Source organism: Zingiber officinale, chromosome 1A (genome assembly GCF_018446385.1).
Source record: "Zingiber officinale cultivar Zhangliang chromosome 1A, Zo_v1.1, whole genome shotgun sequence".
NCBI classification, from domain to species: Eukaryota; Viridiplantae; Streptophyta; class Magnoliopsida; order Zingiberales; family Zingiberaceae; genus Zingiber; species Zingiber officinale.
Genome location: NC_055987.1, coordinates 100976210 through 100991584, shown reverse-complemented (window position 1 = coordinate 100991584; position 15375 = coordinate 100976210).

Here is a 15375-nt window from a genome sequence, read left to right as displayed (position 1 = left end):
TTTCCTTTTTATAAACCAATCATGAAGGGATTAAATTATTGGAGAAATTTTATAAATTTCTGGAGACAAATTAGGAAGTTTTAATTAATTAAAACTCTCCTTGTTTGTAGCTTTGGTGTGGCCGGCCAAATAGAATTTAGAAAGAAAATTGTTTTTAATTAAATAATTTTTCCTTTTCAATGGAAAAAGAATTAAGGAAATTTTTTATTAAATTTTCCTTATTCGCCAGGATCAAGGATTATAAAAGAGGGGGTAGAGGAGGCTTCAAAGCTAACGACTCTATTCTATTTTTCTCCCTTTTTTTTCCTTGGTGGTGTGGCCGGCCCTATTTCTCTCCTCTCCTCTTGTTGGCCGAAACTTACCTCTTGGTGGAGCTTTTGTTAGTGGCCGGATCAAGGAAGGAGAAGAAGGAGAGAAAGCAAGCCTCGTTTCTAGCATCCCTTGGAGCATGGTGGTGGTGGCCGAACCTCTTCATCCTAGAAGATGTTTTGATGGCCGAAACTTGCAAGGAAGAAGAAGGTGATTGGTGGTTTCTCATCTCGGAAGATCGTTGCCCACACAACGTCCGAGGTTAGAAGAGAAATACGGTAGAAGATCAAGAGGTTTTTCTAAAAGGTATAACTAGTATTTTTCTTTCCGCATCATACTAGTTATTTTTGGAAATAATACTAAATACAAGAGGCATACGATTCTAGAGTTTCGAATTTGTTTTCGATATAGTGTTCTTTTGTTTTTCTTTCCCTTGTGATTTGATTGTTCTTTTCGGTTAATCTAAAGTTATTTTAGGAAATTAAATATTATCTTTCCATAAAAGGTTTTGTCTAGTCGGTGGTGGTTGCTCCCATATCCAAGAAGGCCATGTGCCTCGCCACGTCAGTACTGGGAACCAATTATGGAAATTAATATTTGAATTAATAACTTAAGGAGATTTGGGTCGAACGTGTTAAGTTCCGCAGAGATCCAAGTCAAAACCTAAAAGAACAAATAGATTAAGTTTTGGATCAAACGTGTTAAGTTCAGCAGACGATCCAAAATTTAATTTAAAAGAACACATGGTAGCTAGGAAAAGGTTCAGACCTTTGTACAAAATTTTGTACAGGGGAAGGTTTTCCAGTAGCAACCAACAATTGGTATCAGAGCTAGGGTTTTGCCTCTGTGTATTTGGTATTAGTTTAATTATGCACATATCATACATAATTTAGGCAGGATAATAGTAGGATGTGCTAACTTTGTGGATGCAGGATCCAACTATTATGGCTTTTAGTTATTATGTGTGTGATTGGACCCTTGGACATGTCAAGGGCATTTATATGTGTGTGCATGATTGTATTATAAAATACAGCTGTATTTAGTTTTATTAGGATTTTATTTTTGATCTAGATACATGTACATTCCTTTTATGGAATATAGGATCAAAGATGTAAAATTCTATTTATGTCGCGGATCGAATCTTGTAAAGCGTGGAACCTTCTAAGGACCAGAGGCGCAGCGGAACTAGGAGCAAGATGGATGCGACAGCTAATCCCGGTGGCGGTGGCCAAATATGGCAGCAGCTTAGGATGACAACACACGGAGGACAACTAGAGATAAAAGTCATAATAGTTGAAAATTAGATTTTCTATTTATTGCTTTTATATTGTGCTGTGTGTGCATGTTGGTTTACATATTTAGTAGGCTAGCATAGTTAAAATTCCTCATTTATAAATAACTAAGTGGGAGAGGGATTTTAAGTAAATCCCATGGTCTCCATTACTGGTTTGTAAGTGATGCAAACAAGCTTGCGCGTTGGCTCTGAGTGCCTTCCTCCATAACGGATGAGCTTGTTTGTGGATCACTAGAACAGACTTCCATTTTGGATGACTATAGGAAGTTAATTAAGAGCGTGTGATCTTCCCCAACGGAAGAGGCATAATCTTATTAATGGACTTAGTGTCAAGTAATGGTATACACTTAGACACATTTAATAGTATCCTCCCCAACGGAGTCACTACTATCACTTGTGTGACCAAAGGGAAACCAACTATTGATTTGTCATAAAACTAGATTGGCAATATAATAAAATTAATAAACCCCTCTTACAAATGTTTGAATTTGTATACGTCCACACTAACGTGGCATACAAGATTCATGGTGTTTGAGGTAATTTTATTTGTCAAAAAGTTATATTGACAAGATAGTCAATGGGTAAAACCCTCCTCTTACAAATGATGAATTTGTATATGTCCACACTAACGTGGCATGCAAAATTCACGGTGTTTGAGGTGTTGGTGAATTTAAATAATATTGTTTGAGGAATCAATATTATTTTAAATTCAAAGAGTTTTGACCAAATATTTGATCAAAGACAGATCAACTATTAATTTTATTCGTCATAATGTAAAGTTGACAAGATAATAAAATTAATGGATAAAATCTCCTCTTTGATTTTGTATACGTCCACACTAACGTGGCATACAAAATTCATGGAGATTTTTAAGGAGTTGATCTTGACCAAATATTTTTTGTGATTCTTAGGATTTAAATATTTGTCAATTCCCTAGTAGTCATACTATAGAAAAGACTTAGTAGTCCCAATTGTAATGATTGGAAATAGGACTTGGACATTAAGGTAGACTGTCTTCTAAGAACTAAGAACAATTTAGGTATATTTAATTCATTAGTTGAAACATGTCTAGTGGTGTAATCTACCAGAACTTGGAGTGTAGATACAAGATGCCATTAATCATGTCTGCAATTCATTGCAGGGTTCCAGGAAACCCGACAACTAAATGAAAGGTAAATCACCGTCCACATGGGCACTACTGTAAAAGTGGTAGTTGTTGCAGTGGGAGATGTTTATCCTTTGATAAGAATAGAATATGGATTTTAAGTAATTGTCTTTACATACCAAGTTTAGAAAGAACCTGATTTCAGTTTCCAAACTATTATAGATATTGTGTCTATTTTGATAACAAAGTTGTTATCAAGAAAAATAGGGAAGTTATCTATTCTGGTATGATGGTTGACAATTTATAATCCAATAACTCCCACGATGCAACAAATGGAAATTAGTAACACATCTTCTAATTTTAAGAGAAAGCAACCTTCGGAAATGAACCAATTATATCTTTGGCATCTGAAGCTAGGTTATACTTGAGTAGGATTCATTGGTAGCTGATGAACTTTTGGGTTCATTGGTAGTGGAAATCTTTCCAACCTACGAGTCTTACTTGGAAGGAAAATAACCAAGAAGCTTTTAAGTCCAAGGGGTATGGAGTCAAAGATATGTTGAAATTGGTTCATTCTGATTTGTGTGATCCTATGACTATCCAGACAAGAGGTAGTATTGAATATTTTGTCTATTTTATAGACAACTATTCAAGATACAAATAAATTTACTTAATGTACCGCAAGACTAAGTACTTTGATTAGTTCAAAGAGTACAAGGTTGATGCGGAGAAATGTTAAAGTAAAAAGTCACTATGGAAGATCGTAGTGGCAAGTACCTCTTGAGAGATTTTAGGAGTCACTTATCAGAAGTTGGATTTCAATCCCAACTAACTGCATCTGGTACACCCCAACAGAATGGTGTAGTAGAAAGAAGGTAAAGGACTCTTATGGAATAATTAGATAGATGATGAGTTATTCAGAAAATTACCAAATTTGTTTTAAGGATAAACTCTGAAAACGAAAGTGAACATAGTACCTTCCAAGTTAGAACTCTCTACTCATATAGAATTGCTGAATAGGTGAAAACCTATTTTGAAGCATATTCAGATTCGGGTAATCCATCACATATGTTAAAGAGAGACAATGATAAGTTGGATAGGAGTTCACTTGTTTGTAAGTTATCCTAGATAAACAAAAGTAGGTTTATAGTCTTAAAAATCAGAAGGTCATTGTTAGCATCAATGACTGATTTTTAGAAAAGGACTATATAAGGAACCACGTGCTCATAAGTAAATTTGTTCTTCAGGAAATAATAAAAGATATGTCTAATCTAGTACCAACTGTATAAGATGAGATACCACAAGGAAACTGCAACACGTATCACAAATGATACACAATTACAGAAAGTGTCTTGTCGTAGTGGGAGGGTTGTTAAGCAACCTAAAAGATTCATGTTTTGGGAGAGTTTTGGACTCGATCCCTCAAGGACATAAACCTGATCTCCATATGATGAAGCACTCCAAGATAAAGATGCATCTTGGTAAAGAGTAATGAATAAAATTAGAATATATGTATTCTAATAAAATCTGAAGCTTGTAGAACCACCAAATGGTGTAAAAGCCTTTGGGTGTAAAAGGTCTATAATAGGAAAAGAAGGATAGAAAGTAGAAACCTTCAGAGCAAGGCTTGATGAAAAGGAAACTTTTTCACCGGTAGTCATGCTAAAATCTATCCGATTCTTTTATCTATTTGGCAAGTGGATGTCAAGACATTCCTTAATGGAAGTCTTGAAGAAAGCATCCATATAAAACAACCAGAAGGGTTCATTGCAAAGGGCTAAGAGCATCTTGTGTAAGCTCAATCAGTCTATGGACTGAGGCAAAGCTTCAAGGTCTTGGAACATCCGGTTTATCAAAGTAATCCAGACCTATGGATTTATTTAGTAACTGGATAAGTCTTGTGTATACAAAAGGCGTGATGGAAACGTGGTGGTATTTCTTGTACTATACGTAGATAACATTTTTGGTAGTTGGAAACAATATCAAAGTGTTGTCAGAAGTAAGAGTATGGTTGTCCAAACAATTCGATATGAAGGACTTGAGAGAATGTATATATTCTTGAGATCAAAGTAATAAGGGATCGCAAGAAAAGAATATTTTACTTATCTCAAGCTTCATACATCGAAAAAATCCTTGCTCGTTTTAAGCATACAAAACTCCAAGAAAGGTTTCTTACCTTTTCAGGATAGAGTAACTTTATCTAAAGATATGTCTCTGTAGATATCAAAGGAGATAAAGGAAATAAAGGAGTTCTTTATGCTTCGGCTGACAGAAGCCTAATGTATGCTATGCACGAGATCAGAAATCTGTTTTGCCAAGGGCATAGTTAGCAGATGTCAAAGTAACTCTAGACAAGGACAGTGGACTGCAGTAAAGCATATATTGAAGTACCTTAGAGGTACTAGAGATTATATGCTAGCTTACAAGGCAGTTAATTTGGTCCTTGTGGGTTGCATGGATTTTGACTTCCAATCGGATAGGGACAATAATAAGTCAACCTCGGGGTTTTGTGTTTACTTTAGGAGGTAAAGTCATAATTATGGAAGAGTGATAAGCATAGGTGTTTTTCTGGACTCCACCATAGAAGCTTATGATATGGCAAGCCTCTGAGGTAGCCATAAAAGCTGAATGACTCAATAACCTCAAGATAAACTTAGAAATGATTTCTGGTTTGTCCAAAGATTATTACAATTTATTGTAATAATGTTGGTGCAGTAGCAAACTCGAAGAAACCATAAGTCTATAAGGCAAGTAAACACAATAGAGCGCAAGTACCACCCAATACGAGAAATCGTATAAACGAGGAGAAGTTGTTGCCGCCTAGATTGCATCAGGTGATGACCTATAGATCCTTTCACTAAGGTCCTTAAGGCAAGAGCTTTTGATGGGCATGTTGAAGGGATGGGAATCAAATGTATGGCAGCTGATATGGCAGCTTAGTCTTTTAGTATAAGTGGGAGATTGTTAGAGTGTATACTAAAAGCCTAGCTTTTGGTATAAACATTTATCTAGAAATAAGAATCACATTGGTCAAATATCTACATTTATGATAAATGTAGTTGTTCAATTAATTTATATTGTAGATAACATGGTGTGTGGTGTCACACACAGAAGATCATGTTATCGGTTTTTACTTATAAATTATAAACAGTAGCTCACGACTAAAATGGAAAGGAACAAACCATTGGAAGGTCGTAGTGTAATTATGTATTAGTTTATCTTAACTATATAATTACACTAGTACACTTAGAGTGTATTGAGTAGGACCATTAGAGGTCGTTTCTTTTATACTGACTTTATAAAGAAACAAAGACCTCAGTTATTATGGAAGTGTGTGCTCTTAATCCTAATATAATAACAAGCACATATATTTGATATTTATTTCTTTAATTTATCAATGGGTGAGATTTAGTTTGATGAATCAATAAGCCCGATAAGTTGGGAAATGATATCACTTATAGTGTGTGTTGTTGATTATAGAAGGAAACTGTGTCCTAGTGATCTAGGTTGAGAATGTCCCCAAGAGGAGCTCATAAAGATTGTCATGTTAAACCCTGCAGGTGGACTTAGTCCGACATGACGATGAAGTTGAGTGGTACTACTCTTGGAGCTAGATATTAATTAAGTGAGTTGTCAGTAACTTATTTAATTAGTGGACATTTGTTATCTTAAACACAGGGAGACTAACACACTCATAATAAGAAGGAGCCCAAAATGTAATTTGGGATTGGTGCGGTAGTTCAATAATAGTTCTTTAGTGGAATGAATTATTATTGATGAAATTAAGTTGTGTGTTCGGGGCGAACATGGGATGCTTAATTTCATCGGGAGACCAAAACCAATTCCTCCTCTCGGTCCCTATCGTAGCCTCTAGTATATAGAGATTTATACCCACCGCATACCCACCTTCTTGCCCATCCAATGGGGCCGGCCGAGCTAGCTTGGAACCCAAGCTAGGGCCGGCCAAGACCAAGTGGATGAGTCATGTAGGTGGCCGGCCAAAGCTTGGGTCCCAAGCTTAGGTGGCCGGCCACTAGAATATTTAAAAGGATTTTTATTAAAATTATTTCTTATGTGGATATCATGACTTTAAAAGAGAGTTTAAAAATTAAAAATTTCCTTTTATAGCTTTCTACAAAAGATTAAGAGAAGAGATTAATCTCTTTCCTTATTTGTAGTTTAAAAGGATGGTTTTAATTTTTGGTAAAAACTTTCCTTATTTGTAAATCATCTACATGTTTAAAAGAGAGTTTAAAATTTGAAATCTTTCCTTATTTGTTGATTAAAGGAGGATTTTAAATTTTCAGAAAACTTTCCTTTTTAACCATGTTCATGATTTAAAAGAAAGTTTAAAAATTATAATTCTCTTTTATTAGTTTCTACAAAAGATTGAGAAAAGATTTGATATCTTTCCTTATTTGTAGATTAAAAGAAATTTTAATTTTTAGAGATAACTTTCTTTTTATCCACATGTTTAAAAGAAAGATTTTAATTTATTAAATTTCCTTTTTATAAACCAATCATGAAGGATTAAATTATTGGAGAAATTTTATAAATTTCGGAGACAAATTAGGAAGTTTTAATTAATTAAACTCTCCTTGTTTGTAGCTTTGGTGTGGCCGGCCAATTTAGAAAGAAAATTGTTTTTAATTAAATAATTTTCCTTTTCAATGGAAAAAATTAAGGAAATTTTTATTAAATTTTCCTTATTCGCCAGGATCAAGGATTATAAAAGAGGGGTAGAGGAAAGCTAACGACTCTATTCTATTTTTCTCCCTCTTTTTTCCTTGGTGGTGTGGCCGGCCCTATTTCTCTCCTCTCCTCTTGTTGGCCGAAACTTACCTCTTGGTGGAGCTTTTGTTAGTGGCCGGATCAAGGAAGGAGAAGAAGGAGAGAAAGCAAGCCTCGTTTCTAGCATCCCTTGGAGCATGGTGGTGGTGGCCGAACCTCTTCATCCTAGAAGATGTTTTGATGGCCGAAACTTGCAAGGAAGAAGAAGGTGATTGGTGGTTTCGCATCTCGGAAGATCGTTGCCCACACAACGTCCGAGGTTAGAAGAGGAATACGGTAGAAGATCAAGAGGTTTTTCTAAAAGGTATAACTAGTATTTTTCTTTCCGCATCATACTAGTTATTTTTGGAAATAATACTAAATACAAGAGGCATACGATTCTAGAGTTTCGAATTTGTTTTCGATATAGTGTTCTTTTGTTTTTCTTTCCCTTGTGATTTGATTGTTCTTTTCGGTTAATCTAAAGTTATTTTAGGAAATTAAATATTATCTTTCCATAAAAGGTTTTGTCTAGTCGGTGGTGGTTGCTCCCATATCCAAGAAGGCCATGTGCCTCGCCACGTCAGTACTGGGAACTAATTATGGAAATTAATATTTAATGGAATTAATAACTTAAGGAGATTTGGGTCGAACGTGTTAAGTTCCGCAGGAGATCCAAGTCAAAACCTAAAAGAACAAATAGATTAAGTTTTGGATCAAACGTGTTAAGTTCCGCAGGCGATCCAAAATTTAATTTAAAAGAACACATGGTAGCTAGGAAAAGGTTCAGACCTTTGTACAAAATTTTTGTACAGTGGAACCTCTAGGTTTTTCGAGTAGCAACCAACAGAGTTTGCATATACTTTAGAGATCTCAACAAGGCCAGCCCCAAAGACTGTTATCCTTTGCCCAGAATTGATCAACTAGTGGACTCAACTGTTGGTTGCGAAAGAATCTGCATGCTGGATGCTTATTAGGGGTACCATCAAATTCCCCTGGCCGTGGAAGACCAAGAGAAGGTCAGTTTCATTACGGCTGATGGTAATTCTGTTATACTATCATGCCTTTTGGGCTCAGAAACGCTGGAGCAACTTATCAGAGGATGATGGACAAAATCTTTCGGGAGCAGGCCGGGCGCAATGTGAAAGTTTATGTAGATGGGATATTCATCAAGTCTCCCTTGGCTGCCAATCGAATAATCGATGTAGAAGAGACCCGCAGCACCTTGCGATAGTATGGGTTGAAGTTAAATCCCTTGAAATGCCTATTTGGAGCTAAGGGAGGGAAGTTTTTGGGATATCTTGTCACTGAGCAAGGAATTGAAGCCAACCCAAAAAAGGTCCGAGCCCTACGGGATATGAAGGCTCCCCAGAGTTTGAAGGAGGCTCAGAAGCTGGTCGGTAGGATAATGCCCTGTCTCGTTTTATCTCCAGGTCGACAGACAAAGCGCCGCCCTTCTTCAAAGTGCTCAGAAAAGCCTCCAAGTCCCAATGGGATGAAGAGTGCACTCGAGCTTTTGAAAAGTTGAAGACGTATCTGGAGACCCTACCTTCCTTATTCAAACCTATCACAGGAGAACCATTTTGGGTCTATTTATCAACTACCCCTGAGACTGTGGGGGCAGTGTTAGTAAAAGAGCAAGATGATGTACATCGGCCAGTGTATTTTTTCAGCCATCTATTAAAAGGAGCTGAGTCTCGATATACAGTTCTGGAAAAGTTGGTCTATGGATTGGTACTCATGGCTAGGCGTTTGAGGCCCTATTTCCTGGCCCATCCTATCACAGTTTTGACAAACAGCACCATGGGTAAAACCCTTACCAATGTCGAGGTTGCAGGCCGGCTCATTAAGTGGACGACCAAATTAGGAGAGTATAATATCACCTATCAACCTCGCACAACTGTCAAAGCTTATGGCATGGCTGATTTCTTGACTGAGGATCATCAAGATGGCTCTGAAGAAACCTGGAAAGTATATGTAGATGGGTCGGCTACACATCATGGGAGTGGCGTTGGAGTTCTTCTGATATCTCCTCAAGAAGACATCTTTTAGCTAGCCATACGGTTGAACTTTAGAGCCTCCAATAATGAAGCAGAATATGAAGCTTTATTAGCAGGCCTGTAGGCAGCTCAGCATATGGGAGCTGCTCGAGTGATCATTTACTCAGATTCCCAACTAGTAACTCAGCAAATAAATGGCTATTTTGAGACCAACAGTGATAAGTTGCAAGTGTATTAGGAAGCCTATTTGAATATGAAGGAAGAATTCAAGGAGGTCACGGTCAGCAAAATTTCTCAAGCAGAAAATAGCAGGGCTGACGAGTTAGCCAAAATGGCCAGCTCCTTGACTACTTGGGTATTGGATAAATCAATAGCCCAGACCTTTCTCATCACCCAGATAGATCTGTAGAATAACCAAGATGAAATTATTGACTAGAGGGCATCGATGATTAGCTATCTTCAACATGGCATCTTGCCAACAGACCCAGAACAAGCGCGACTGGTCAGGAAAAAGGCCCATGCTTACACTATGATAAGGGATCAATTATATAAGCGAGTGTTTTCCAGGCCTCTACTCAAGTGCATAGACATATAAGAGGCGAATCAAGTTTTGAGAGAAATGCACTTGGGGTGTGGTGGTAGTCATGCTGGAGGTCGGACGCTAGCTCGTAAGGTATTGTTAGTCGGGTATTTTCTGGCCTACTCTGTAGAAGGATGCTCAGCAATTGGTGAACACTTACCTGTCTTGCCAGAAACATCAAAACCTTACGCATATGCCCACTTCAATGCTAAAGATGTCTATAGTTTCTTGCCCCTTTGATCAGTAGGGTATAGACATCATTGGACCCTTTCCTATGGCAGCTGGTTAAAGGTGATTCTTACTGGTGGTTGTAGATTATTTTTCCAAGTGGGTGGAAGCCGATGCTCTGGCTGTTAGTTGGAGCCCTAGAACAAATCATTTGATGATTGTATAGACTCATTGTATCATATTCTTGTATATTAATAAAGACATTTGATTTTGGTTATTATACTTACTTGTATTAGTGCCAAATAAACTAAGTATAATAACATCCCTGAGTAGAGCGTTCTTACCTATATCAATCGATTGGTTGAATCGATAGTGAGATAATATAGGGAACACTACTCTAAATCATTCCTAGTTGAGTATTAACATTCAGGGACAATGTTAATACAATAAGACTAGCATGTAGGTCAACTCGATAACTTGATCTCACAAGTCATGGATATAGAGATATCAAGCTGACACATGGGTATGCATTAGAGAATGTATACTGAATGACCCGCCATGAGAAAGTATCATGGATCGTTATATGAGTGTCATATACTTTCTCATGTGACTATTAGTATGACAATTGGTCCTTAGACCTGAAGTCACCATGGTTCCCTACATAAGGAGTTATGTACTTTGGTTTCGTCAAACGTCACCCGTAACAGGGTGGACTATAAAGGCGATTACTGGGTATGTAATGAATTATGCAGAGGGATGTGAGTGATGTAGATGGGATCTATCCCTCCCATATGACGGGAGCGACATCGGTATTCTTGATAGAGTTAGACCATGAAGTGCATGGCCATGCCCAAATGAGTCAACATTAGATGTTGAGCTCATTTGATCGAGTGAGTCTACTTGGAGTTCAAGATTTAGATTGATTAGAGGATGACACGGTCTATGCCTTATATTGATCAATCTAGATGTCTAGGATAGAAGGACAATGTCACATATTGTGAGGAGTCACAATTAGTAGTCACAAGGTGATGTTGGATCGCAACATTCTTGTAACTTGGGTAGCAATGATGTATTGCTAGATGCCGCTCATTACTTATGTTTCTAAAGGAGTTTAGAAACATTGCCAACGTTACAAGAACCTATTGGGTCACACACAAAGAACATGTGGATGAAGATTAGGTTCATATGATGAACCAATTGGATTAGGTTCATATGATGCACCAAAGATTGGATTCAAATTAGGCTTATTGAGTTAGACTCAATTAGATTCAATTGTTGAATGAGTCTAATTTAAATTTGATTTATTGAGTCAATTTATATTAATGAATTGAGATTCATTAAATTGAAATTGACTTGAATCAAAGGTTAGATTTAACTCAACAAGGAAGAAAATTGGTCAATTTTGACTTGACCAAATGGATGTTGAAACATCAAGTTTGACATGATGCATTGCCACATCATGTAGGTTGACTCATCCTACATGGCATGACACATAGTTGCCACATCACCTCCACCTCATGAGGTGTGCCACCTCATGGAGGTTACACCTTCCTCTTTGCATTAATGTGGCCGGCCACATTAATGAGGGAGGTTTTCATTGTGTGGCCGGCCACACACTTTATGTGAGGAGATTTTATTTTGTGGCAATTATGTGTGTTGAATGCTTGATTCTTCTTCTTCCTTGGTCTCTTCTTTCTCCCTCTCTTGAGGTTGCCGTGTACTTTTCATGGTGGAAGAAGGTGGGTGAGTGAGTTAATCCAAGAAGTCCAAGAAGAAAGGTAATATTTTAGAGGAGTGTATTGTATTCTCTTCTTTGCTTTCCTTTCTTCTTCCATTCCCATCCGAGAGCCCTAGAGAGAGTGCTAGCACACTTGGGGTCTTTCTTCTCCATCCTTGAGTGCTAGAGAGTACTCCTTGTTCGTGTGGATATCACTAGAGAAGTATCTATCTTGATACTTTGGAGATCCGACACGTACCTTGGAAAAGCAGGATTTTGCGAGGGCACGCATCGAAGGTAAAATGTTTTCTTTTTAGATCTACTGTAGATCAAAGTATTAAAACTCGTACTCGTGTTTCCGGAAATTTTCCTTGCACGGATCTACGGCTTTGGGTGATTCGGGGTTTCCGCGACGCGAAAAGCGGTTTTCGCGGCCCGAAAAACCCAACACTGGCCAAGATTACTTAAGGAGCAGTTATTCAATTTTTGTGGAAAAACATTCTGTGTCGATTCGATATACCCCATAAGCTAGTATCAGATAATGGTAGACAATTTCAAGGTCGGAAGATCTAGGCCTGGTGTCGAGGGTTCGACATTACTTAAGCGTTCACCTCTGTAGCTTACCCACAAAGCAATGGGTAGACCAAGGTTATCAATCGAGAAATGGTGCGAGGTTTGAAGATTAAGCTAGATCATGTGGGAGGAGACTGGGTAGAAGAGCTGCAAATCATTCTTTGGATGTACCGCACAACACCTCAAGAAAGCACAGGTCTTACTCCTTTTCACCTGGTCTATGGTGGTGAAGCAGTGGTACCCGTGGAGATCAGCATGCCTTCAACTAGAAGAATGCTATATGATGGAGAGAATGCCAAGCGACGACTGGCAGAGCTGGATCTCATCATCGAAACTCGAGAACAAATGGCAGCCCGACTATTTGCTTACCAACAAAGACTGAGGCAGAATTATGACATGAAGGTGGTTCCTCGCTTCTTCGGAGAAGGAGACCTGGTCTGGAAGCAATTAAAACTCATGGGAGATGTAGCTAAGCTAGCACCTCAATGGGATGAGCCTTACAAAGTCATTAAAAAGTTAGCATCAGGCGCATACTACTTGCAAGACGATCGGGGTAGGAATCTAGAGCGGCCCTGGAGCGCTAACTACCTTCGGCCGTATCGCACCTAGACAACTCCCTGATTGGCAAAACCCAATTCCTAAGGGCAGGGTTGAGGAAGAGTAGGGCAGTTCGGGAATACATTAACAAGTCGGTCAAACTGTACGCCCGGTCAAGATTACTACATATCTTTTGTAAATCATGGGAAAAGCAGATGATCAGAAGTGAAATACAACATTCATTATAAGAAAATAGTTCAATTTACACAATATATAAGTGCAAACTACTTGAAGGCAGAAAAAACTTCATCAGGCATCTCGTCCAAGATGCGATGATGATCCAAAAAGTTTGCAGGAGGGGCGGACTTGAGATATCCTTGTTCAAATAATTGTCGCACATCCCCTGCCACACCAGAAGACACATCGACCATGAAGCGATCCCCTACCTGAATGCCAAACTCTGAAGAATGAAGGTAGATCTCTTGGCTCTGCCTACATCGGTCATCTTCCCCTACTTTGTATATCTCAAGAGCTGAAGTAACTCCAAAAAGGCCAAAGCGGGCCTGGGATAGTTCAACTTTCAGGGCGACTATTTCGGCGGCCTGGTAGTTCAGGGTCTGATCCTGTTCTTGAAGGAGAGCCTCTTTGGTCTTCAGCTGCTGGGTCAGTTGATCAACACTTTGCTTATGGAGATTTTCCGCCTGATTTTTCTCATCCTGAAGGCCTTGGAGTTTCTAATCGGCCACCCGTAGAGCTTGGCAATGCCGAGCATTGGCCCTCTTCAAAGCTTCTATTTCAGCCCTTTGAGCATGGCAGGCCGCTGCAGGGTTATTCAATTGCAACTCTAGCTCAGCTAATTTGTCCGATAACACCTTATTACGATGATAATTAAGGTGGAGCTTTTGATTTATTATCATTGTTTCAACGTGAGCCTGAACCAAGACAGAAAGAGTGTAAGAAGAGGGAAGAAGTTTTATCGCATGAATAAGTATAACTCACCTGGATATACAACTCAGAAAACCTATCCATCCTATCAGGTACAGATAGATTCTCCATCAGTTGAAAGCATTGCTCCCAACAGGTCGCCATGTCACCTCTTAGAGTGAGATGGCTAGTGGGAGCATCTCGTTGACGCCTCAGCCCTGATTTAGAAGGCTTAGTGGAATAATATCAATGGTAAGAAAGGCCCTGTGGCTGTGAAGTTGATGCCGTAGGGTTGGGATGAGGGGAAGAAGTCGAGCGAGACGGGCCTGGTCGTGATTCATCTGGCAGGGGCGTAGCTGAAGGACCGACCGTCTCACCTGGTACTTGGGAAAGAGTATTGACTGGCTCAGAGGAAGGTGCAGCTTGTTCCTGGGCGTGCGTATCAGGTGGAACCACAACAGTTGTAGGACGGGTAACTGGCTCAGGAGGAATGAGAGACCTGGGTACTGGATCAATAGAGGCGATGCCAGAGCCCTCGGCACCCAGGTCTGGCTCTGGTTGAAGGCGTCTTCTGCGGAATCATAAGGGTTGGTCATCCGAGTCCGAGCCTTCAGGCGAGGACCGTGATCGCCGAGTTACGGGGGGAGTAGCGATTCTGGTAAGATCGCCAGCGAGGCATGCCTGCCAGGCGGCCTGGGAAGCTACTCGAAAGGAAGGACTGGCTGGGGGAATATCAACTAAGCCTGAAGGATGTCGAGCGGTCGATCGGATGGAAGGTCCAGGAGTTGTACGAGAAGCCGATTGGGGAGTTGACTGAGAGATTGGTGGAGGAACTGACCAGGGAACGACAACTGCAGGCCACCCCAGCCGAGAGGGAGCAGAATGGGGAAGAAGCCTCCTGTCCAAGATGACCCTGCTTCGCCTCATTATTTCCTGCTCACTAAAAGGGAGAGGTTGGACGTCTGAGGCACGAAGCAAGGTTTCAATTGCACGGGGAAATCAAAATTATGGTACTTGTACCAAAAAGACAGGATGAGATAATTTTAAGGGCAAGAAAAATTCACCTAAGGAGTGAGGCAGCTCAGAAGATGGAATGCGGCTCAGCCTGAAGAAAGACAATACCTCTTCAGATATTAATCTCACTAAATCTAACCGTCAGCATCTCAACTGAGCCAAGGAGTCTGTAAAAAGGGGGTCATTACTGTAGTTCCCCAGGTCAGGTATTGCGGGAAGGATCTTCTGCCAGCGAGTAGGCCACTCCACAACAGAGGGGAATTTAAGGAAAAAGTACTTATCCTTCCAGGCCGGATCAGATGAGGGAATGGAACAAAAGAAAGTAGTCCTAATGCGAAATTGGAAGTGGAATAAACCCTCACCATGTTGGCGCGGAGTAAAGAA